Source organism: Struthio camelus, chromosome 12 (assembly GCF_040807025.1).
Source record: "Struthio camelus isolate bStrCam1 chromosome 12, bStrCam1.hap1, whole genome shotgun sequence".
Classification (NCBI taxonomy): Eukaryota; Metazoa; Chordata; class Aves; order Struthioniformes; family Struthionidae; genus Struthio; species Struthio camelus.
In genome coordinates this window covers 11065589-11088407 of record NC_090953.1, presented here as the reverse complement: position 1 = coordinate 11088407, position 22819 = coordinate 11065589, and the positions used below count along the sequence as shown (strand labels likewise).

The following is a 22819-nucleotide window of genomic DNA, read 5'->3' as shown; positions in this document are numbered from 1 at the left end:
TGAATGCAAGAAGCTTAGTCATGCCATGATTTGAGAGAGTACGTGGAATATGAGTCTATGTGGAATTCCAGTCCTGCGGCCAGTGCCACGGCGCACGGGGATGAGGGGTTACCTGTGAGAGCCCGTAGTACGAGTATGGTGAACACACTCGGAAAGGGATGAAGCCTGAACAGGAAGATGAAGATGATTCCTGACGCTCTTTTGAAGAGGTCTGCCTTGGCTGGCTCCCCTAGCTTTAGGAGAAGCTGCATTGCTCTCCCCTTCCTGATCTCTCCAGTCAGGCAATAAGATACTATTTCAGGTCCTGAATTATAAAGTAAGTTATAATATATCTGCTCATATGAAGCAGTAGTTAAAATATTTTATTCCTATGCTGAGTATAAAGGTGCGCTGGCATACTAAGACACTGCTCGCTCCTCTGAGGACTAGGCCTCTGGAGTAGACATGGTTATCTTTGCAGGTTGCAAGTGCACACTAAGGCCAGCTTTAGTGCCAGAACTGAACAGCAGTAAATGTATCGGAGAATTGAAACATATATATAGAGGGAGGGGGAAGTGTGTATGAGAACAGAATTGATTGCACTACTACTTGGCATTTCTTGGAGACTTCTAGGACTCTAAAACTTACACTATATACTGCGTGGTCAACAAGCTACTTGGATTTGCAGTGGGCAGGAACATCCACTGTAGCCCTGACTGAGTGGCACATCAGTCTGACTGGTTCAGCTAGCTTCAAATCCCAAAACAGTCGTCTCCAAATGGAAACGACGAGAAAGTGATCATCATCTATAAAAATGGAAGTATTGCATGTTGAATCCAAGAGGGAAGTCTTTGACTCGACTCGGCAGTTACATGTCAACTGCACTGCATATCCAACCTTGGATGTTACACAGCAAGGAAGACGTGCATCAGATGAAGGGACACCAGAGGTGAGCAATAAGAATGATAACAGAAAACATAAAGTATAAAGGCAAACTGAAAGAATTTGGTTTGTTTAGTCTAGAGGTTAAGTAAAGAAGGCTGAGAGAAGATGTAGGCAAAAGACTGCTGTTTGGAGGAAGAGAATCTGTTTTCCATGTCTGCTGGGGACAGGACAAGAACTGATGACCTTAAATTAAAGCAAAGGAAATTAGAAGTTAGATATGAGGGGAGACTTTGCAATTGTAAGGATAATTAGTCACTGGAAGGGATTGCTTAGGGCTGCTATGGAATCACTTAAGCTTTTTAAGAACAGGCTTGACGAACATCTGCCAGAGTGCTATAGACAGTGATGTCTGTGTCTTGGAGTAGTAAGGTGAACTAGAGGACTGCTTGAGTGCTTTCCTGTCCTAGTTTCTTTGATATATAGCGCCTATTTTTATTCTCACGCTGCTGCTTTCAGTGTCCCTGCTCATCCAACAAACCTCAGTTACATTGGAAGATGTTTATTTGATGCCTGTTTCAATGAACCAGGAGGAAGACAAGTATAATATGTTTTAGTGACAGAAGAAAAATTAGCCTGAAACAGATTTTGCTAAAGAGACTAGCTTTAGGGCTGTCACAACTTCTATAACATCTGCTTCTCAGTGGTGTAGCAGGAAGCAGCTTCTATTACACTTTATCAGCAAAAATTCAGATCCCAAAGTAACAGGGCAAGCTTAAAAGAAAAACAGCTGTTGATGAGAATCCAGTGTCTATGGTATGTGGCTTGGCAAAATAAAACTTGATGGGAAGGGAAAGCAAAGCATCTTTTCATTCAGCTTTGAGAAAAATGTAAGTGGTCACAGATTATCGAATGAGTTTATTCACCAGTTTACAAAACCTGTTATTCCCAGTGCTGCACTGCACATTATTGTCAGCTGTCTCCAGTGACCCTAATGCAGGCAATGCTTTCCCTAAGGCGCTAATACATTAGCTGGTTTTAATGTGGTAGCGTGTCAGCTGCACTGATGAAGCAGCGGTAGTGATTCCAGTTGCATAGTTCATTTCTATCAGATAAAAGAAAATGGTGAATGTATTCAGTTCTGCAGTTGTACGTGTTTCATTAGAGCACTAGGGCTACAAGAAGGGAAAACGGAGGACTGAGTTATAGCCTAGAAGTACATGCTCTCTGAATTGCAAGTGCTCCAATTCTGAAGGTGATTTCTGTACCATTAATTAAAATTTGGTTTTTTTGTTATATTTTCCTTATGAAGAGGGTTTTTGTTAACCCTGGAGTAAAAAAATTATTAAATTCAGATCAAGAAGGAAATATCTAAGGGGGTGTCCACCGCCTTTGGTGAAAAGGCATAAGAAACCATAATCCTCATATTTTTGTCAGATCTTGGGCTAGCCATTGACTTTGAACATTCAGTGCACTAATAACGTGATGTTATAGTCTTCTAGTTTTTTAGGTGCCTTTTCAGGAAATGCTTAAAAAAAAAAAGTGTGGTCACTCTTTTTAAAAGAAAGCTTGAATTCTTGTGACAAGCAAGGTATATATTGTCAGTGGGTATCTAAGGGATATTAGGAAGAGGACTGTGCCATAACAACCAGCTCACTCTGAACTCCTGATTTTATCTTCGATTTGATTTTTTTTTTAATTGAATAACAGTAAAACAGTAATTTGATGGCAAGACTTATTTCATAAACATAGGCCTGAAAATCAGGGTTAAAAAAAAAAAACTACGAAGAAACAACCAAACAAACAAAAAACCAATCTCCCCAGTTATTTTATTTAATATGACCACAGACATGCATTGCAGAAAGGCATAGAGTACCCTAAACTTAGGTGTGTCTGTGTGTCGCTGTTAATGAGCTAAGTGAGCTGAAAAGTAAAACAGGATGTGGCTCATTTCCCCTGATGAGCTTTTCTGTGCAGGATCCTGGAATTTGCCTTCAGGTGAAATGTCAGGGATTGTGCTTTCCCTGGGGAGAGCCAATTCTCATTAAGCACTATACAGGCAAAATCGTCTCTGTTTCTCTGTTTTACCTTTACTGGGAAACATTTGAATACCAATTTTGTCACTGTAATAATACTGAGATATTGACTGTTACACATATGTATGTATCTGAGTTGTACAGTGTTACAATATCATGTGTGAATGAGTACAAAAATGGTGTCTACAAAATCTACTAATTGGAGGGAGCAGTAGCCGATCCTCATTACACTGGCTTTATTTTCAATTTAGAAAAGGCACAGATAATGAAAACTTGTTAATTACGCAGTATTTTGTTATATTTGTTTAACCCAACGAGGGAAATGGTGCACTTAAACAGCCATGAAAGCTATACTTGCATGACATTATAGGTCAGGAAAAAATCTAGTCCATCAGTAAGGTGAGGCCTTAACTTATGCAAGAAATGAAATCCATTTAGTTGAATGGGAGTTTTATCTGCTTAACCTGAATCTTATACTGATTTTTTTTCCTCCTGTTTCAGGAGCTGATGCTGCATGTTGTTGTGCAGAGCTGTGAGAAACCTCTGTATAATTTTGTGTGTTGGTAAATGGACTGAAGATGGAGCGTGAAGATGCAAAATTTGGATTTCTTACGCAGATTTGAGCATCTGGAGTCCAAGAACATTCAGGATGCAGTATTTTAGCACACTAGAAAAGAAAAACCATGTCAAATTAGGATATACATCTGGGTTTGAATTTTTAATTCCCTTTAAACTTGATGATTTTGTTGGAGCTGAGCTTTTTTTCGTAAAGAACAGGGATAGCATCTAATAGCTGTGTGTTTGTGGCAAAATGAGCCTGACCGCTCAGAGTGTGGGTCTCAGAACAAGGCTGTGAGATACTGTCAGGTGACCATGGCCACCCAGCAGCCTGCCTTCTGGCGATGTCAGCATTGGACAAAGTGCAAGGTATTTGTGTTCAAGTGAGACTTACTGATTCATGGGTTACCTTTTGCTCTGCCTTCAATGGTTATGCTGGAGGCGATGATTCATTCAACTAATATGAAAAAGTGTAAATCTAAATCACACTGTCTTGTGCTAAACTTGGCCATTTTGTTTTTCAGAGACTTTTTTGAAACTTTTCTTGTGGTTGGTACGTGTTGGTGCAAGTCTTAAGAGCTGAGGAGACATTTGAGCTGAAGTGTAAATTTTTCGGAGATACCAAATTTCACCCATTTTTACATGAAGCTGCCATATTTTGCATAACTGCTGCACAAATTTCAACTGGACAACTCTTAAGTCACAAATGAGCCTTTGTCCCTTTAGTGAAATCCTTAACCACATGAGAGGTATACAGTTTGATGGGGTTTTTTTGTGTACGTGCAAATTTTAAATGGACACATGCCTTTAAAATATGCATGCATTAATTATCAGTAATAACAGTTTTGAAGAGGAACAAATTTTAACAATGGACATGTTTTGTTTATATGCTATGGGGCATCAGTTAGGTGCAATTATATGTCAGTATGATTGTGAAGCAGAAAAAATTCTCAGAAACCACTAGTGGTGTTTGGTTGTCCAGCTTGAGATATCTGAAAAGGCTCTGATTTCAAAAAGAACAAAGATCTGTTTCTGAAAATTGTTTTTTTTTTATATTTGGCAGCCTAAACATTTGTCATTAGTATTAAATGTTCACTACTAAGAAATAAAACATTTGTTCAATTCACAATAGAATATAGTCTTACTATTTTCACATTTAATTACTCAAGAAATCATGTTTTAGGTGTTAGCAAATTCTCCTTGTAATCACAGCTGATGAGGCATGTTGGGTGAAGGCATATTTCTGTCTTTAGCAATTAGGTAATGGTCATAAGATAGCATATAAAGTTGCAAGTCATTTTCTTTCAGCATAAAATAGGTCAACTGTCTGCCAGTGTGCCGTCTTCCAGATGTTTCATATCATTATTATTTTATTTAGCTCTCCAGATAGCTTCCTGCACAGGTTGTAGCAGGGAATGATATCAAAAGGGCAGAAACTGTGTTCCCCACCACTGAGCAAGTTGCACATGCTCTTTAAAATACCACAGAAACTTGATTTCAGTTGCAGATGAGGCAGAGCAAGATGTTAATTTGGTGAGCATCCCTGCTTTTGGCTTGAATAGGACAACTTCTTGCCATGTATGTGCTTCAGGCTTTGTTTTCTGTTATTTTTCTATTGTCAGACTTAACAGTAATGCCAATGGAGAACTGAAAAGCTGCTTGGAATAATATTAGTAATGTGATGTTGGCACAGTTAAACATCACAACTGTTCTGCTGGCAAAGAACGTTTTTCTTGCTTTATTTCCTATTAAGTTTCACTTTGAGGAACAAACTGAGATATTGCTGCAGGAATCAAACGAGCATGTTTACAGGAGAGTCATGAGGGATCTGGTGGAGGCATCCATCATTTACACTCGTGGAGGGGTTTCATGGTTGTTTTTGTACCACTAGTTTTGCAATACGTTTCCTCTTTATGCATAACTGAACAATTTCTCATCCATTTTGTTTCTTCCATATTCGCAGTACCGTTTCTGTATTGTACTTCACTATTCCTGTATACTTTGGCATGAACATTTGAGGCTCATTTTTGTTTAGTCTCATGTTTCTGATGCATGGATGTTATAAGTGCAACCATGAAAGAGTTAGTTAAGTTTTGCGAAGAAATGCTTTATTGATTCTACTGACTATTCACTCAGCAAAACTGAAAACATTTGTAAGCACAATGCAATACCATAGGGATGATTGGTAAATATTTTGAATAGCTATCTTTTAACCTGGAAGAGGTTAGTCGTTCATAAACCTGTACATTTCACTGGGAGGGGAAACCTGGTGGCTGATGAGGTTAAGAAACTTTGAGGTTTTTTTCTGGCTATACAACTGATATTTATGGAATATGGTTAATATAGTTGAAATAAACTTTAGGCAGATGGATAGTGATTGCCACTTGGCTAAAATGTTAGAGCAGGGCTTCCTCAAATTTAAGGCTGCTTTGATTGCCAGGAGAAAACAAGCATATGTTATCTTCATTTCTGAGATCCAGAAAGAGTGTTTAGTTTGAAATTAAATGAATTGGAGATTTGAGTTTGCTTATGTTAGGGAGAAAAGAAGCTCTGCTGGAGGCTTAAATCTGTCCTGCTTCAGAAACATGTAGCTCAGGGTGAGAGTGAGTGCTGGTAAATATAAGGTCCTGGGTCAGAGCTGTGTTGAGGCATAAGAGCTAATGTGTAGATTATTAGTGCAAATCTTAAAAACTATACTTGTCCCAGGAATCTTGAATGCTGGCAGTTATCGAAAGTAGTATATTGCTGTAGCTGGCAGTCAACACTGATGTCAGTAGATAGATATTTATTCCTCATGCTGCAAATGTCTGGGCTGCAGCTTCAGTTATCCCTAGTGCTGTGAAAGTAGCTCTATTTATGTAGGTAATGCAGAAACAACAGCAAACCCCCTTAAATAATTGTGCAGATAATATTGCTTGCTTGAGATTGTGTTCACTGCTACTTGTTACATTGTTGCTTTAACAAGCCAAGAGGTAAATTTTGGCACTATTACTAAGCCACAACAATTTTTAATGTAATTAAATTTAGTTATCTGTGTAGATTAGCAGGATGGTGCATATAGCATAGCATAGGCATGTAGCTTAAGCTATGCTGTGTAATGGTGTATAACACGGGGGAAAAACCATCATTTTTCCCCTTTAGCAAAACAGCCGTAAGAAGAGAGGATGCCTCAGAGGTACGCTTTGTGGAGTTAGAAATTGCTGATTGATAACAGAGGAAATTTAATATTCCTATCCTTTGACTTACTATCTTTGTAGTAAAGCCAAGCTCTTAGAAACAGTTAATTATAGTTTCAATAAAAATATTTAGATGACAGCTGTAAGCCCTCATCATTTCTACACGTTACAGAACTCTTTTGTCGCTTTAGTATGCGTAAAGGAAGAAGTTAAGCTGAACAAGTTAGAACAGATCTGACACCTCTGAAGTTACTATCTGCAAAAGCGCTGGGAAGACCCTTTCTTCCCCCCGTCCCAAGTTTAGCCGAACAGTGTGAATTATTGGTGAATTGTTGTACCTCGGTCAGCATTTCTCTTCTAGGCTGCACGTGCCCGTGATCGTATGCACGTGTGCACGCATGCACAGCGGGAGGCGAACTGCGTAGGGTGGGCAGCAGTTAAGCCGTGCTGAAGAGAAGGGAAAACACTCGCTTTTTGCCCACCTAATAATACAATGAGATTATTAATCAAATTTTGAGTTCCATTGAGACTGCACTACTCTGGGTTGGCAGTTGTGTGAGTATTCAGGCTTTCTTCCCTTTGCGCTTGGAAGGGGATGGGGTGACAAGGATGTTCCCCCTTTTAGCCTCCGTTCTCAGTACTGGAATTTTCAATAACCTGCTGCCCTATTGTCTGTCATCAGGACATTACAAAAGTCCCTACTGAATCAGGTAGCTGAAGCAAACAAAATATTGTCAGTATCCTGGAGGCGTTTTATTGATCCTGGATTATAAAACTTCATCTTTACCACTTTTCAGGTAGCTTCTTCGTTGATGCATGCTAGTGCTAGCTGTGCTACTGATGTGATCGGCTTTAGTCGGAAACAGCTGGCGAGGATTACCTTCCTCTAGGCTGTCATGTTGTCTTTTTACAACTGGTTTTTGGCAGGGTGAAGGATTGAGCTATGTTCTGCAGCCCGGGAAGATGCTGACATGGCGAATTCCCGTCCTTTTGTGGCCTTGCTAACTCACTGCCAAATGGCTGCAGTTCTAAGGAGCTGTGCTGTATACGGAGGAAATGATGCTCTTCAAGCCTTTGGGTTGCTCAGGATTTTAAAGAGATTTTCCAGGGATCATAGACTTTTATTGAGCAGTGCTTGAAGACAGGTTATGTTTTGGACGTATGGTTTAATGTATTTATTTTCATAAGATGTTATTAACAGATGTGCGTTTGGGAAAACAGACCTGTCCCTTGACAGTTTTTTTTGCCTTATCCACAGAATTTTAGCTCATGTGTTTGTAATCAAGACCTATTCTGCCTCCTCAAAAATACTATTTTGGCAGTGCCCTTGTACTGTGTATTTTATTAACGGTGAAGTAATAATATACTTGTACTGTGTATTTTATTAACGGTGAAGTAATAATATACTGTAAACAATTTCAAGTAAGTTTAAGAGCAGGACAATGCCATCCCCATGCGCTGTAGAATGAAAAATCCTGAAGCAGGAATTGGGGGACTTCCTGTGGAAGTAGCAGTGCATTCTCAACATGCCTCTTCATCAAGGATAGTCATGTAGTCTCTACTCAGACTGACAGAAGATGTTTATGCATACTCAGCTGGCAATTTATTCATAGTACTTTGAATTTTTTTTGTCTTTGTCCATGCTGTAGTTTTATGGCATTTTCTATACAAAAATGAAACAAATCTGAGATATAAATATTTATTTTTAAGTATATTCCTTTATTTTCTTACTTTCTCAAAATGTAATTGCTTGAATGTTTTAATGTAGGAAGGTATTAATAGGGCTGTTTACTCTGACCACAAATTCAAGTGTTACATAATGATGACTTATTTGTGGCAGTGAATTTGAAATACATAGTGGTGAATATTCATAGTGGAGGTTAAGGTTCTGCTCCCCCTCTGGGGAAGCCCATAACATCCCATGTACCTGAGAGTTCAGCCAGAACAGCTTGGAATTTGAATATTCAGTGCTGTAACACTGTTTGCAAGGGATATTTGCAGAATGGTTGATAAATAATTTTTAATCATACATCTTGAGAACTCATTCAGCCTGTCTGAAAAGGGATACAAAGCTCAATACCAATTTTGCTAAGGCTAAGCAGGCCTATTTTTTGATTGTCTTTCCTTATAGGCAAAACAGAAGATGCCTATCTAGTAACATATGAGGAAACCTCTAACTTTTTTTCGTGATGGGATGAAAAAAAATAAGCAAGAGATGAGATCTGTCATGAACTGCTGTAGCTGGTCTTGATCCAAGTATCCAGCTGACCATTGTCCAGTAACTGTCTGGGAAAAATCTCCAACTCCTATTGCTTTTAGAGTATTTGGTAAAACTTCCCCCAAATCACCTTAATGTGAGGATATTCCGCTCCGAGAAGTAGTGTTTTTCTTATTTAATGTCCTACTAAAATGAAATTTGTCATCTTATTTTCCCTTGCTGCCCCAGAATTTTCTGTTTTGGAAAACAAGACACTTGCCTTATCCCAGTCAAATGAGTAATTTCAGTCATGCTGGGGCAATGTGAAATGAGGTGGCAGCAGAGTTCAGGAGAAAAGGTATCCATGAGAGTTCTCCATAAATTATACTAGACTCATTCTTATCAAATACTTGAAGGTGCCTAATTTGACCCGGAGACAAAAGTTGGCCTTAAAATTAAATAAACCGCCAGACACTGATTGCAAAGCTGGAAGTAAATTCAAAATGCACTAAGAGCGAGAGCCAGGGAGCTGATGAAATGCAAGGTGGTGTTCAGAACAGGATACTGGCTCTGCGAGCTCATCCAGGCTGTGGCTGCCAGGGGGTGTGTGTGTGTGTGTGTGTGTGTGTGTGTGTGATTCATGCCTGAGGCTGGCTGGGTGATGTGCTTCAGTGGGGGGAGCCTGAGGAAGGAAGGAAGAGAGGAGGGGAGTGGGGATGTATTTGAAACATCAAACCACTAAAAACATCTTTGATCTCTAAGGGTAAGAAAAGAGCACTTTACAGTGAAAGGGTGAGACTGGAGAAAACTGTCCAGCTGAACTACTTGTAAGCTAAATTGTAGGACCCCAAATAAGCAACCATCGTAGTTATGGTTACATTGTAACTTAACGTTTTTTAATAACTATCGAACAAATGTGTAATAACTACTGATTGGACATTTTGTTTTATAAACTTTCAGACCACCCTCATGAATTATATTCCTGCCTTTTCTTCCTGTTTCATTAGCTACCAATTCCAGTGTATTTAGAGAACCTGCAAAAAAACAATTGCACAACTAAAGTTGATTGGGTGTGTTTTCAGTCTCGGGTAATTTGCATCATTATGTATCGTTACCTGTGTCTTTACAAAGAAATTTTAATTTTCTTTGATCATTTGAAGCCATTTTTCAAAAAAGCTTCCTCTTTTTAGATTCTTTGTGCTTGCTGGTATCACAGGTATCAGGTATCACAGCACATATGGAGTGTTGAGGCTGACATAATTGCAGGGCCATGCCACCGTGTGATACGTAGAAAGGGAGTCAGGGATGACCATGTTGTTTGTTGCCAAAGAAAGTAAGTCTGGGTTCCTGCCCCAAAAGCTGAAGTTCCTGACATGTTGGCACTCCTTGAAAGCTCAAAGCCATGAGACAGAGCACCGAGTAGGGTGGCCAGTAAAAGGTAAAGGCTGGCCTTCCCCAGGGCTGTGCAGAACATATTTTCCATGTTTTCCCCGCTCTTTGGCAGGCCACGAAGAGCCAGAGGGATGTACCCTGGCAGCTGCTGGGCTGCCCTTTCTCCTCCTGGGAAACCTTAAGCCCTGCAACCTTCAACAGAGAGGGCAGTTTCTGCAAAGATAAGGAACGGTCGGAGCAAGAATGAAGAAGGCAACAGGCCAAGGTTGTACCTGGAGTGAAAGGGATATTGGGAGGGCCAGGAGATAGAAGGGCTGAGAGGGATTGAGAGAGGGTCGGAGGAGAGTGGTTGGGACCACGGGGATGGGGTTGGTGGTAGGAGCACGGGGGCAGGGTGCAAGCTCCTGGGGCTCCCCTCAGTGCCATTCAGGTGCCCATGCAGGTGTGCGGTGCCTGGAAGGTGTGCATGTCTTTCCATGTAATGCTGGTGAATGGATGAATCCAGTGCTGTGGATTCTCCAAGGCAGCTTGCATCGAATCTGACAAAACTCGATTTGGTGGCGATGGCAAAGCACGGCCTGGAGGGAGCAGCAGGGAATTTCAGGGTGCGTAGCGGGTGTCATGAGACATCTCTTCCTCCGGCACTAATCCTTTCCTCCTAAGGGGTGGCATGCTGTCTTGAGGCCCGCAGTCTGCTGTGGTTTGCTCCTCTAGAGGCTTACCTCTATTGCCTTGCTCACTGTGGCTTTCCAAGCCTCTCCCAGCGAGATGCTAACCCTGCTCTCACTTCCCCATGCGTGCTGCAGCATCTTTTTTACCATGAAACTCCTGGGCTTTCACTGCATACGCGAGCAAGAGGAGAGAGGGAGAGTGAAGCCCTATAAGTCTTAAACCAGGCATATAGCTTTTCTGGCCAGTAACAGCAAGAGGACTGGCTGCTGAGGCATTTTGCTGTGCAGTCCTTCCTTCAGGAACAGCCACAAACCCTGTTCTCCAGGCCGTTGTCCTAGGCAAAGCAGGGAGCAAAGGCCTTGCCTGCCACTTGGCCTCTAGAGCTTTTCTCCATGATTTTGCAGTTGCTCCTTTGCATAGCAACCTACAACGGGTATGTTTCAAGTCAGCCCTGGGACTGCTCTGTAGCAGGCTGCTACAGTACTTTCCCCTCTTGACTGTTCCTAAAGAGCTGAACAAGTGGCACAATATAATATTTTGCAGTGCAATCTCATTAGGTTGACAAGACCAAATCATTTTGCCCACTGCAGGAAAATGCTGTGGATGTTACCAGAGTGGCGGTGTAGGAGGAGTGTGAATTGTCAGCCTTTCTCTCAGGTCCTGCTTAGTGCCTGCCTTGCTGTTGTTTGACTGGCAGTACCAGACTCGCTTGCGTTTGAAGTTATTTGAACATACTTTTGTTTCCAGGAAGAGAAGAAACAGTCACTCTAGATTAGCGTTACAGTAAGTTTCTTCTGATTCACTCGAGAGAGTGTTAACTTAAATAGCGTTATAAAGAAAGTTCATATGAGTGTTTTCATTCTTCCTTCTGCTGGTTTCTTACGTTGTACTGGTGCGACAGGATAGAAGAGATTACACGTTGCAGCGGTGCAGGAGATTGAATCCTTCACAGTTCTATGCAAAATGTTGCCCTGCAGCATTTCAGCACAACAGCTTGTTGCCATTAAACTACATTTTTGATTCACTGTTCCTACCTAAATGTGTCTCCCTCTTCCTAGAAAGTTAAGTGGTTTGAGCCCAGATGGGATTATGTATAGACTGCAGGCTGTAATGTTTCTTCATGTCTTCTCAGAAAGACTTTTCTCCTTAAGCCACAGGAAGTGGCTGTTACTCACAGGCTTTTCACCTTTGAAGGAGTGTAGAATTTGAAGTTTTTTTTTTTTTTTTTAATAGAAAGCAAATCAAGCTACTGTTATCACAAAACATGATGCATTTTTTTGGGAAGGGGGATTACTGAAACCACAAAGTGCGTAAGGACAGGTTGTCCTGTTGTAATGACTAGAAGGATGTTACAGCTCTTCTTATCTGGAACATGAAGATTTCCGTTGCAATTGCAGCTTGGTTCTGGCCTGCTCTTTTGCTCCACAGCTGCAATGTTGGCCCTCCTGACGCTAGGGGATGCCTGAAACTGCACTTTATCCCCTGCCAGAGCTGCTCTGTTGCCAGGTGTCAGACCTTGCCTCATCTCGAAGGACAGTTCCAGTTTCCTTTGAACTTGCACCTTTCTTATAGTAACGAAGAAACTTACTGCTTTAGGAAAAGTATGGTGTCGCAGTTTCCTTTTTATTAGCTACTTCTGTATCTTGGATTTTTTTGAGGACATTGTGCCAAGAAGCCCTGTCATTTTATAACCAAAAGTAAAATTGTTATTTTGACTCTTTTGGCGTAAAAGGGATTTGCATGTGTATGATTTGTTTTTCCTGCTGCTAGCAAGTCTGGAGACTTGAGGAACATTTTTGATTCTGTTGGTACCCATTCCTGACAGTGTGGATGTGTATGTGAGGAGATAATGCAAAAAGATGTTAAAAAAAAAAAAAAAAAAAAAAAGAGGACTTATTAGAAATGTCAAGAAATGTCATTCAGCTCTAGCTCCTAGTTGTTTTTTTCCAAAAAATTGCTTATTAGAAAAGTAGCTATCACACTGAGGAGAATTAGGGCTGTTTCAAGCATATTATTACACTCTTTCTTGCCAGAGGGAGACTTGGGGGCGGGGGAGAGGTTGGGGGTTTACAGTGGCTAGACAGACCATTAAACCAGTATTAAACACTTTTCCATATGAAGGAAGTCCCCTTCTGCCAAAAATTCAGGAGCAGGGGGATCAGTTTCAATGCAAGTACTGCTAGGATGGGGCTAGATAAACTTTGAAAAATTAACAGGTCGCTGGGGTCAGGGTGCAGGCTTCAGAGCCTGTCTGGCTGGCTTCCTTATAGACTCTTGGAGAGTTGGCACACCAGAGCAGCGTGACGTCCTGCATAAACATTCAGTCCTCCTGGCCGATTTTTTCCATGGTGTTAACTTGCTTAACGGAAAAAAAAAATGTTACATGGATACATATAAAATCGACCAAAGCTGTTTTAATCAATTTTCACCATGCAGAGCCACGAGGATTCCTGTGTTGTGTCCAAAACAAAAGGGAGGGCAAAGGGGGAAGGAGCAGGTTGTCAAACTACTTGTATTAGATTCTCAAACTTTGCTCGAGTTCCTAAAATAGCAGCAGCATGCAACAGAGGATTCCTCCAAAACGATGATAAAATACACTGCTGTTGATTTTTAGCTGGATAATCTAATGGAAAAGATAAATAATAGAAACCCAACAAATCTGGAAAGATTGAAAATAATGCTAAGGGATTGGTTTAAAACCCCAAATCAAAGAAATATTAAAGGGTTGGCTAACTCCCCGAAGCAAAGAGTCGAGAGTCTAGCGCTGTCAGGATGAAGGCCAGGAGAAATGAATCCTTTGTTGGACACAAGAAGTTAGCACTGCTTGGTAGAGGGGGCAAGTGTTGCTTCATGTTGCTTTTCTGTGCTCCGTGGACTTGGCTTTGGGGGCACAAGTCAGCGCCCAATGATAAGAAGAGTTCCAGGCCTGCCTAAACTGCATGTTGCCCTCTGCAAAGGCCCCTGGAAACTGCTTTGTCTCAGGGAACGGCTGATGCACAGTGCAGTCATGCTTTCTGTTTGGAAATTAGGACAACTAAGGGTAGCAATGTCTTGGCTAAACTGAGTAAGGTGGGGCTGAAGCCCTGTGGCTGGCTGGTTATGTTTCACTTTCCTGGTAGCCAGAGCCCCCAAAAATTAAGGATTTGGCCCATAATTTATATTATTAAGAACATCTTTTCTGCCTAGCTTGGCTTTCATTCACTGAAAAACAATGTTTAAACTTCAAAATTCTGATCTCAGTTCAGTAAGAACAAACAGAAAATCTTTGCTGTGCCGTCATAAACTTCCCTTTTTATATAACGGAATTTTGTTTGGTTATGCTTTAATACAGACCCTGATTCTGGAAATGAGCGAATGATATTCCTATTCTGAGCTTGACCATGGGAGAATTCATTAACGTTCCTATATATAGATCAGTGCAAACGTAGATCACGCTCTGCACTGGGATCCACCAGTACAGAGCCTTGTGCTTGGAGGTAGCACTGCTAATTTGCTGGGGAACTTGCATGGTGTATTTGCACTAGCAGATGGTATTGTAATAGCAGAGCTTTGCACCAAGAGAGAATTTGGAGCCATTAAGCACTTGGTGAAGCAGCTCAGTAGCCTGCTTTGTTAATACAGAATCATGATGACTTGTAAAATCTTTGCACAACAAACCAGCATTGTTTTCTATTTTAAATCTGGAAATGATTTTATCATAAACATAACTCCATTTGCAGAGCCTTTTTTTTTGTCCTGTAAAGAAGCAGCTTAGAGCTGTATAACCTTTTCTGGAAGCCCTCAAGGGCCAGATGCTATGACCCTATGACTGTAATGTGACCGAAATGCAGTTCTGCTCCCATAGCTGCATGACAAACAGTTTGGTCATAAACTGCATATGCACTTACAGGTAATGATATCGAGCTGATAGCTCTCTGCAGATGCATACTTTTCATTTGACCAAAATGTACTTTGGGGGTGATAGGCTCACGTCTGGAAGCATATATGTTCCTGCCCTTAGGCTGGAGGAAAATTCATTATGCTTTGGCAATGTTTGTATTGCATCAAACATCCAGATCTGGTCATCTGAAAAAATTTTCCAAGCGACATCTCAAGGTAATCTGACTACTGATGAGATATTAATGAGGAAGAGACCCCAATGACACAGAAGACCAGTGAGTAGAGCGTGTAGGGGAAGAGCAGGAACAAATGACATGACAAAGGCAACCAGAAGAGATTTGGTATGTTGTAATAAAAGTTGAAAATAACCAAAGGAGATAGGAGAACCTACAGCACAGGTGGGAGAAGGTAGAACTTAAAGAGAAGAGCAGTGGAGACCACAGAAATGACCACAGTCCATTTTTATTTCAACCACTTATAGAAAGGTGATGAGTCGCCTCTCCCAGAGCTCTTTGATTTATAAGTGAGGTGAGTTTCCTGCTATGGAAATTAGATCCAGGAGAACCGCCAAAGAGGGCGGAGGAGTGGGCACAGGCATCTTTGTAAACCCCTCAAGAGGGAAGAGGGGGAGAATTTGACTGGCGGGGGGAGGAGGAACATACTGGGGACACAGAAGCCAGGCGAGCGAGTTATGTTAGTCCTCAGAAAGGTGAAAAATATGAAGATGGTGTCAGAATTTGTGATATGGAAGGGATGCAGGTAAATTAAGCGTTCTGAATTTTACATTTATTTTTATGGATGCTGAGTGCAGAAATTTCACTCCTGAAACTATACTACTCTAGTAGGTCAGTGGAAGGTCATGTGTCTGATAAGTTACAGAGCTATGTTAATTTGTTCCACATTGGGCCTCAATCCTGCAATTAGGTGAGACAGAATTTTATGGGAACTTTACTGAAGTGAAGCTCTGATATTCAGGTCAGGTCATTTGCGTGCTCTTTCTGGACCTGACCAGCAGTCCTGTCTGAGAGCCTGGGAACCATTTGGTAGCAAGATGTTGTTGAAATGTGTATTAATTCTTTTAAAAGGTTTTGTTTTTCTAAAAAGATTTTTTTTAATGAAAGCCTTCCCACTTGAAAATGTGCTGATACGTTGTCACTGAAAGCAAAGCCCATCAAAAGAGTGAAGCACTTCTAACCAGAATGTAACGTGCAGAACTATATATATTTATGTGCCTATCTGTTGTTGGTCCTGCTGGGGAAAAGGACAGGTTACTTAAAGGCAACAGACCTTCTTTCTTAGTTGAAATGCTCGAGGCTTTGTACTGAAGTATCTTTATACGTAGACGTGTGGGTACTGTTACAAATGCAGACTGCGCTGGTGCTAGCAGTACCCCATGACAAAGTTCTCTGTAAAACAGTCTTTAATTATATAGCTGTAGATCAGGTTGAATATCTGCTTCATGTTTGCTCATCCCCCCTGTCAAGCGTCCTTTCTAACTGTAAAATTCAGTGTCTAAAGCTGATGTTTACAGAAACAAACAGAAAACTAACCTGTAAAAATGTTTAGTCCTGACTAAGGCTCAGACTGGCACCTGAGTCCAAATACTTTGAGTTCCCTGAAGCTGGTTTCCATTCAGAGTTTTGCAGATCAGGCTGAGTTATTGGTCAGGCATTCTTCGTCCCCTCTAGCTTAGGTAAAGCATTCGTCATCTTCATGTTGATATTTGTTGCATAGATTCATCTTTTTTTTTTTTTTCCAGTTTCCTCCACTACTTGAATTACTCCTCAGTTTCTTGCTAGCCTTAATTTGAATCATTTTAAATCTATTATTTCAGCTTCTAAAGATGATTATTCTGCATTGAGTCAACAACCTTAGCTATGCATTTGCTGACATTCCTCCATAGTAACTCTCTGCGCCTATTTTATCACTTATGGAATTGCTTTCTAATCCTTTTCGTGGGTCTTTTTTCAAATTGCCTTCTTATATAATAGATAATAACATTTATTATAAAATGAAAGTAAAACCAATTAAATCTGCCTTATTGTACTTACAAAAGATTGATGTGTGTAAAGTCTAACAGCTTATTTGGGGATTTTAATCTAGAAGTGCCCTGCAATAACATTCTGTTGTGTTCTGGGAACTAGCTGTAATAGAGAAGCCGCTGCCTGCAGAGAGGCTGAACTAAATTAAAGTATTGTGTGCTCGTATTCTAGCATCTGCCTCTGGAAAATGCTTGAAAATGCCCTAAAGTAGCAGCCATTTCTTTGTTTAAGTTTGAAAGCTTTTTGTACCTGTTCTCATTAATGCTGTAGTGCAGAAGATTCACTCTTCAGTAAATGAATTGAACAGAAGCTTCTGCAAACGAAGAACAGATTGCCGTTTTCTCATTTCTGTCTCCATTATATTTCTGATGTTTGTAAAGGGTTCAAATGTGAACTCTTGGGACCTAGGTTTTACTATACTTGCTTCAGCATATGTGTTCCCTGCTAGAAAGGAGCAAAACAGAACTAAATGAATACTGCAAAAATTTAAATATTATACTGTCTGAATGATTAAGAATTTCTTAACCTTTCTTGACTCTTTCTCTTGAGTGATGCTTGTATGTAAGAGACTCTAAATGTATACTTGCTCTCAAGTCTTTTATTTTTCTCCTCCATTATAACATTTTCATTCATTCAGCCCTGGATCAGAAACCATACCATGTGATTTACAATTGTACGTGACATAAATAGTTGAAGCTGTAAGAGCAGCGAGTAGTAAACAAACAGACTGTAGGCAGCAATACATCTGAAAACAGGATTTTTATGCATGAATAATCCATGAGTTTATAAAAATTGGTCTGCTTATAGACACTGTAGGAATAGAAGAATGATTTAATTTATTTAATGAGTTATTTTCTCCTGCTTCAAAAACAATTCCAAGAAAAAGAATAGCTGTGATGTACAGACTTGCCAAAGTTAGCTGTTGCTATTTCAGAAAATAAAATATGGGTCCATTAGAACAGGGCCTGCAAATGGGGTATGTACCTCGGAGAGCACTTCCCAGCCGCTGCTCGGGTTCGTGCAGCCCTTCGCGAGCTCCTGCAGCAGGGCTGGGTAGACAGGCTCCCGCTTCCACTGCTTGTCCCTGTCCCCTGGCTGGACAAAGGTTGTTTGAACCTGAACGTCCCGTACGCAGGAAGAGCGCCCAGGCAATCAGTGCAGAGTGTACTAAGGTCTCCTATTATATAAGGAGACCAACGTGTATTGGTAAATCTAGTGTGAAAGAATGCAAATGTTTAAATGCAAAAATAATGACTAATTATATCTCTGATTCTTTCTCTTCATCGTATCTCTTCAGCCAAAAATATTTGTTGAATTTGAAGCAAATTACATCTGTAGTTTCTGACTGATTTGAAAATGGCTGGTATAGCTAAGAGGGTCATTTCTTCCTCCAAAAAAGCCATCAACTCTCTTCCCATCTGAAGTTTCCTTTGCTCCTGATGCGAGTTTCTTTTATGGTTTGTAACAAGCTCTGTGTGTCTTTCATGTGAGTTCTTGTGTATTTAAAAACAGTACTTAGAAGGAGCTCTGTTAGGATAAATTAATATCTTAAAGTGCTTGCAATAAGAAATGCCTTCTACTAGTATTAAGTAGGAATAGTAAAAGCTAGTTTTAGAATGCTTACAAAGGAAACAATTGGAAATGGGAAACCAGAAAAGGATTGTGAATAGAAAATAACGAAGGGATTAGGAGAGTGTGATAGTGCTTCACACTGGGATTACTTATATACGTTTAATTAAGAGTCAATAAGGTAGGTTTTGAATGTACATAAACTGAACATAGTAGAACCTTGTTAATTTGCACCCTAATAATTTGCAGATTTTATAATTCATGAAAAAGAAAAAAAGAAAAAAAAAAAAAGCTTCCTTCTGCCTCCCAGCAATGATTTAACACCAGAAGCTATAGTGAAATTGCCTATTATTAACACTTGGTTTCTTTGGCAGGTATACCAGAAAGCAATGGCTAGTGTATATGACTGCATTATAAAGGATTAAGACTGGAACACAGTTACTGAAATGAAGTACACTTTACAGTGCGTTATCTTCACATTCCTACTTGTTCATGTGGCACCGAGCGCAACTCCCAAAGATTTTCACTGATTTGGAGTGAGTCATAATTAAGCACTTGTACCAGGTCACAAATGCAATGGTTTGCACTAGCTCTCAGGCATTACAAAGACAAACCACTACCACCAGCAGCCCAAAAGCTTGGTCACAGAAGCTTCTGAAAGTGCTTGAAAGTCCCTTGTGATTGTTCAGGTTTCCTCTTTGGAGGTTTTAGTCAGTTGTGAGATGTGGCAAGAGGTCACCGCTGCTGCTGGTGCGCTTCACTGTCTGCGGGACAATGCACAGCATTCATGCATCGCTGCAGGCTAAGAAACTGAGAATAAGTTGTTTTAGGTTGGTGTGAGTTTTTCTAAAGTGAATTTCTATTAGACAACTCTTGTCCATTTTTTTCTCTCAATTTAGGTCTTTCAAGATGGTTTCATTGCCTACTCTTATTTTGTGCAGAATATCCAGATCAAATTTTTCAGTGATGCAGTTGAATCTCTGTTCCTTTAGGTTTATTTACCGGTAGGGTAAATTCATTTTAATGTCACTCTGTAACACTATAGTTGGCACTAAATTATTATTTGACTATGATTTTTCAGCCACTATGTTACTCTGTTTTTGCATGTAATATTTTCAGCTTCCCACTGGTGAAAGAGTTCAAACAATCTAATAAATATATTATTAACATTTAGAGAGATTCTAAACGTGCTTCATCCTTTTGATTAATTCATTCATTTGGTAATTAGATTGAGACATTAAATGTATTTTTACTTATGAACTCATTGTTTCTGAACTGAAATATGGGTCCTGGTAGATGTTTTAGAGTACTCTGAGAAAAAAATTTTTTTTTTCAATTCCAGTTGTGTGAATTGCCCTTGAGATGCTGCACCAGAGATGAGTGACCTTGAGACGCAGCCAAACTGCAAAAAAGAGAAAGTGACAATATGACTGTATCGGATGAAGATTTTCCAGTCTGCATTAGTCCTGACTCTCTAGTTACCTGGAAACTGTCTGTCGAGCTGTATGTGAAAACCTGGAGCATGCGTCACTGAGCCAAGTTTCATCGTCTGCCGGGTAATTACAGCTCATGTCGTCTTCAGCAAGGAGTTGCCCATGTAAAGCTATGGGCAGAGTACACCGCAGGAAAACAAATGCAAACGGGTATATCTGTTCAATCAAGAATGCGTACCTGCAGCTTTCATTTTGCAGCTAAAAGGCCTATAGCAAGGTGGAGGAGATGGCATTTGCATTGTGATTGCTATTTAAACCGAAATTAGCATGAACTTGTGTTCAGTGGCTGATGTTTAATGTATGTCAGATGAAGTGGTACTTTGATAAACTGACTCCAAGGATTGTTATGACATTTCTTGTCTGCATCCTACAACGTGATTAAACTGCAGTAATACTTTGTGATTAATAGTGTTAGTTCTATCTTAGGCTGAATCTTCCTGGCACAGGAACTAATCAAATCACTTTGTAAGGCAAAACCTGCTTGTTTTAAAAAAAAAAAAAAAAAAAAAAACAACTAAAACCTAAAAGACTGCACGCAATAAAAACGCTCCCCAAATAAACCTAACTGTTGTGTGAAAATAGCAAGGATGCTATTTACGTGGTAGGGTAAATTATTTTTATTTTATTTTATTTTACCTTTGCTTTGAAACAAGTTATCTCTTAGAAATAGCACTAAATCAAAAGCCTTCAGAGTTTGGAATAGTGTAGCTTGCGTTGCATCTTATTGGTGAAGCTAAAATAATAAAAACTGAGGATCTCAGCCATGATAGGTGTTGCAGGGATTGCTCAGCTCCAGATCCTTCACTACAGTCTTTTTTCTTTTTTTTTTTTTTTTTAAAGTATTGGTCTTCTGAGCAAATATGGGTTACTACAGTTCCATTACACCTGCAGTGCTAAAGTTCTAGCAAGAAATCAATAGGCCTTGGCAACTTAAATGCATACCTTCTGGATATCTTGTGTTACACATTTGTCAAGGCTCATTTGAGCAGAAATTGGTTTGCTAGTTTTGTAGGAGCATTTTTCCTGCCTCAAAGGAGAGAAAAACAGTTCATCTTGTCAAGAAACTTCTGTTGCAAATAATGCTTTTTCTCTTCACCAGCTACCTTTGCTTCCTACTGTGTCCTGCAAGGAAGTCCTGCTAATGCCAAGAGGTAGCAGGAAGCTGTTTGACAATGGAGAGGTGCCCTGAGAAACGCCATGATTTCACCAGCTTAAGCATTAGGAATTCACTGCAACACTCCCTGGCAGAGAGTAGATGAGCAGTAAGACAAAAGCGTTATTCTGGCAAGGAAGTTCTCAAGTATGTAATTAGTCAAAGTGACAGAAGAGAAGACCAGGTATGAAAACATGTGAAATTAAATGGGGCTAAATACACAAACCTGCTCTTACTGTTGGTCACTGTTAGTGACTTTAAAGCAAGTACGACCGGGCAGCACCAAGTTCATTTTATTTACCTGGTGAACCATAAAGCAAATGCGATTTCCACAGTTTTTCAAAAATCCTCTTACTGGTTGGTGCTGAAAAGGAGCCCTTTCTGTCCTGGGGGGCTTGCCTCTCCTGAAGTTCAACCTTCAGCAATTACTTGCCACAGCTTCCACAGCTCAGAGCGCTGTCTGCGCTAGGGCAAACTGTTTTACATGGCCAGCAGTTTTCTAGCACTCCACCTGTGATGACGCTGGGAACTACCTTCATGCTTCAGTTTTAAGGCATGACTGACGAGGTAATTTATCTTTTATTTTTGCGTATGTGTGTATGTATATATATTTTACTATAGTAGATGTTCAGCCGATTTTATTATTTTTATCACAAATTATAATTTAACTTGTACATCTTAAAAAATGTTTTGAATTCCTCATAGGAGTCAAGATTTTTTTCAGTCTATTTTTGAATTGTATCACCTCATTGGTTGCTATGAGTAACTTAAGATTTATGGGGTTTGTTCTTTTCTTAATACAACTTTCTTTTCCCTAGGATTAAGGTTGAAATAAATTGCTTCATCTTGTTACCCATTACTTGCATTCATGGGTAAATTAGTCTTTCATTCCCTGTCACTGATTTTTCAAATGCTAGCAATTAAAATTGCAGAAGTGTTTTTAATGCCTAAGATTAAGCAGGTGTTGGTGGACACATTAGCTTTAGACACAAATTTGGCAGGTAAATTTTAATTTAGAATGCCTGATTCTGTATAACTTGTTGCTAATTTTGGTTTTGCTGACCTTTCAGACATGCTTAAAGGGAAGATAAATTATGAAAATGTTTACCACAATTTTTTGGCATCTATCCCTGAAACAGGAACACTTAAGAAAAGGAGCTCTTCATTTGGAGAGATGTGTGTAATGGCTGATATCAAAACCTGTTCACCTGTCCACTAAGACAATAACCTGAGAGCTACTACTAAGTTCATTAGCTGGAATGACTCTCTCTCTCTCCTATAGTCTAGCTGCTATGAGTTTTGTCTGCAGTTAACTTTGAAGCGCATTCCTTATCTGATGAATGACTTGTTTCGTAAGGTCCTGAAACTCACTGCTATCTTGAATGTCTCAACATCCCTTTTCTGATGTTGCTACCTTGTGAATGATTTTCCTAATTATATCACGTTTTTTTGAAGGCACATTGCATCTTCTGTCCTGCCAGACAACCCTTGGAGTCTCAGTAGGTGGAGAGCAGCCAGATGTAATTTTGCAGCTGCCTTGTGAAAATCCCAGTGGCTGAGACCTTGGTGCAGGTAGTGCTCATAGGCAAATCTAAACTTTAAGAATTCTTATAAGGCCCATCCTGAGCCTTGACACGTTCCCAAATTCCTGAGGACAACAGGCGCACCCTTTCTGAAGAACATGCTTGCCTATGGCCTTTAGGGACTATGGAATGAACCTGAATCTGTCTCTAGGAGGCAGAAAATACTGCTTTTTTAATTTACAGGCCTTGTGGATGTAGGCCATCACTC

General features: G+C 40.1%; 1 protein-coding gene across 1 annotated transcript in view; it reads left to right on the top strand.

Moving 5' to 3' along the window:
• The window catches only part of TMC3 (transmembrane channel like 3), a 200215-nt gene that overhangs the window by 53580 nt on the left and 123816 nt on the right, over positions 1 to 22819 (top strand). The window contains exons 3-5 of the mRNA XM_068957990.1: positions 3399 to 3824; positions 19725 to 19938; positions 20975 to 21595. The gene's annotated coding sequence lies outside the window, so the exon portion shown is untranslated. The remainder of the gene's footprint in view (positions 1 to 3398; positions 3825 to 19724; positions 19939 to 20974; positions 21596 to 22819) is intronic.